The sequence below is a fragment of the Gasterosteus aculeatus genome, chromosome 3 (assembly GCF_964276395.1).
Source record: "Gasterosteus aculeatus chromosome 3, fGasAcu3.hap1.1, whole genome shotgun sequence".
NCBI classification, from domain to species: domain Eukaryota; kingdom Metazoa; phylum Chordata; class Actinopteri; order Perciformes; family Gasterosteidae; genus Gasterosteus; species Gasterosteus aculeatus.
The window spans coordinates 852,675-856,158 of NC_135690.1; the positions used below are offsets into that span (position 1 = coordinate 852,675).

The 3,484-nt window shown below is 51.9% G+C and overlaps 1 long non-coding RNA gene across 1 annotated transcript; it reads left to right on the plus strand.

Moving 5' to 3' along the window:
* The first annotated feature begins 1,251 nt into the window (after window positions 1–1,251).
* On the plus strand, window positions 1,252–3,037 carry LOC144405438 (uncharacterized). Its single transcript, XR_013467032.1, has 2 exons — window positions 1,252–1,763; window positions 1,865–3,037. It is a non-coding gene; the product is annotated as an uncharacterized LOC144405438 (long non-coding RNA).
* The last annotated feature ends 447 nt before the right edge of the window (window positions 3,038–3,484 follow it).

A 3,484-nucleotide genomic window follows, 5' to 3' on the forward strand; every position in this document is an offset into this window, starting at 1 on the left:
AGGTGCTTCCTCGCGCCCCGCGCAGACATCACTCACTGACTACCGCTCACAGGCGGTTTGTCAACCAACGTTCTGTTGCGGCGGAATAAATGGAATCTGACAGAGCGGCAAGACACGGCGTTGTTTGTTTCTTTTTTTCAAATAACAGTCAAATCAATGACACGTGCTGAAGACAGTGACACGAGTACGACCTCGCCGGCGTGGATGGTGGTTTTCTTCCGGAGGGGGCGGAGGAAGCGGTTACACCGCTTGGTATCTGCCCCGCGGCGATGACGCGGCCTGCGTTCCTCCATTAGTGTGCGCTGACCTAATGTAGCAAACATCCAGGCGTGATTCCTTCCAGACCGCCGGTGCTTTATCACAGATGATAAACCCTGTTGTGGTGGAGCTGGCGGGGGGAGTACAGGAGGAGGGGGGAAGGGGGGGGGGGGGGGGGGTATGGCCAACACAAGGGGCATCGGGCCGTCATGCTTTGAGTCAGCTCCGACTCAGCTTTCTCTCTTTGTCTCTCTGTCTGCTTTGGTTTTCAGGAAAACTGGCAAACAGTGCGAAGAACGAAGGAAAAAAGCAGATCAAGTTCAGCAAGATCCCAACGGCCACGCAGAGGAGTGCAAGTAAAGCGTCCTCCCGCTCGACAGCAAAGTGAGAGAGGAGGTTATTTTTAGCCTTTACGGCTGTGAGCGTTTCATACCGCAAACAAAAGGCCTGTTTTGACGGCCGTCTGAGAACTCGTGACCGTATGAGGAATGGAGACAGATAATCAAGGCGCAGATTACTTAAACTACCTTGTTAACATCAATGCACCTCCAGGAGAGTCGTGTTCAGATGGAGAAGTGCTGGCCAGGGGTGGATGAATGCTAAATGAGCTGTTAAACACTATCGCGCTGCTCATCGCTGCTTTAGGAACTGCAGGCGCGGCACAAACTGTGTGGTATCCGTCAGCCGGGGACGTGTTTATCTTACTGGGGATTTTTGCCCGTATGTGCAAAAAAAAAGGTTTAAACTCACAAACCTGAGGCAAAGCCTGAACTTTACACAAACACGCTCATTCTTTGAGCACTGTATCAATAAAAAATAACACTCTCGCCTTGTGTTGCTCCAGACCGACCCTTGGACCCGTGAAAACGCTCTCCTGGTGGGCTCAGAGTGAAAGCAAAGGAGGATTTTGTGTCCCTGCGTTGCTACAGCAACACTGAGCTTTAGTGATTAATACACCTCCCACGGCGTGCTCTCATTTACCAGAAAGCCGGTGAGAACCGTGGGAACCTCAGCAATCGGGTCAAGTGCTGGGCTCTCACTACTGTTTGCACTTTGGAGTTTAACTTACCTCCGACCCGCTCTCGAGAAGACAATAGATGTTAGACTGTTGGAACCGCGTCGCACAAAGAACCTCGCCTCGGGTCAATTGGTACCGCCCGACGTCATTCCGCTTAAAACAAAGCCGTGGAATCCAACCCGGGCCACTGTGACGTGGTGCCGCTGGTCAGACACAACGGGGCTCACAGGACCAGCAGCTCACCTACAGCGGCGCAGCTCTGCACGGGGACGTCTACGGGAGGACACTGGCAGGACGGACGCCGTCATGGAGACCCGAGCTGACACGGCTCACACCAACACTTAGCAGGAAATAGGGTTTTCCGTCTCACTTTTAGCTGACCAAAGTAAACAGCTGTGGTTGGACACCCAGATGTTTCTTCTCCATCTGGGTGTCGCCGGGCGGGAACCAGAGAGGGGATGATGCAGTAAACCGTTACGGCCCATTGGTAAGGGATTGTCTGACAGGGGGCAGTGCCCTGGAGGAGTTTACTAATGGATTGGCTTCTCTCACCCCCGCGCCCATATGTGTGTGTGTGTGTGTGTGCAGACTGATGGAGTGCGCGGCCATCTGGAGGGAGAGACGTGCGTTGAAGATGCTTCTTCAGGTGCACAGAGGACGCAGGAGACGTGTGTTCTTCTGCCCCGTCGAGGCGGCTGCTGACGCTCCAAGGCAGCGACACGTGGGCGCACTTCGTGTGTTGCTCCCCATTCAACAACACAACCGGCACATTCAAAAAGGGCCTGTGGGCCGCGGAAAGCTCTTCAAGAGGGCTTTCGGGGCAACGCACCGCCCGCCCCTCCGCGGGACGTTCGGGGGGCCTCGAGCTCCATGTTGCAAGGAGCGGCCAGGTCAAAAAGAGAGAGGACCACCGCGTGCTTCACCGGTGTTTACGCCGACAGCCGCAAGGTTGTCATGCACTATGGCGATACATCTGCTAAGGCAGGAGCTTCGAACCCGGCTGCTGCCTCACACCGACCCCCTCTGCGACGAGACGGGGGCCGCGCGTCTGTCCTCCAGTGGCCGTGACTGACTTCATGTTCCAATCATGTCCAACGTAATTGCATGTAATGCCGAGGGCTTTATTGGCTACGATTCCACTGTTGGTGGCTTTCCTGCCGCCCTCCCCTCCCTGCGCTTCCTCTCCATCACCTCTCTCCATCACTGCCTTATGTTCGGAAATGACAGCACTTTGGTGGAAAAGGTCCTTCAGGGGGAGCGTGACCAATGCTGGGGATGTAATTCGTTTTTCCTCCGTCGGCCACCCTCAGGACCCCCCCCCCCCCCCCCCCCCCTCAGGGAAACACATAACTGGCAAAAAGAAAAACATATTGGGTGTTCATTTCTTTTGCTGTGGGTCAGTTGGACCATCAAACAATGTTACGTTAAAATACCCAACAGATGTTCACTTCATCCCAATTGGAAGCAAACAAACAGTAAATATGGTTACTATTGGGCGGCTCCGCCCTGATTCCCCTCATCGTTCCCAACGTGGTCAGCTTCCTCTTTGCTGTCCCGGCTTTTATAATGTAACAGAATTGTTGCATGCGATGGTGTGTCCACGGAGTCCCTGAGCCATGTCCAGGACATGTCCTCCATCAGGTTTCCCAGTGTAGACTTGTAAGAATGAGAATAAGTCCAGTGGACCCGAACGCCATGTGTGTAACATAGATCTCAAATGAGCCACAGCCATTAAATCTGAGTTTGAAAAAATAATGAAGCGTATTATTTTTGTTTGCAAAAGATACACCTCAATTTTGTTGTACTAATGTAACCTGCAGGAACACAGAAAACGTCTCCTCGCAGGGAAAATCCCAAATCCAGTGTTAATTCTGACTCTTCAAAAAACCTTGTACCAGATTGACAATTAGCTCATCTGAACTATTTATTACTCTCAGTTCAAATGTCTCACAAACAAGAATAGCACACATCACAACACACAGAACACTCATTGATGACTCAATGTGTCTCTCTTTCATGGTGGGTGTTAATGTATTTCATGTGTTAGCTGCAGCAGTCCCGTTATTCACACAACGCCATGTTGAGCACATTGAGTACGTGGCGCGTTTGGACTGATGCCATGTCGCGCTCACAGCCTGTTAGGACGAGGTGTCATTGACATAGTGAATATGAATAAATAAATAAATAATACAAATGTTTGTTTGACAG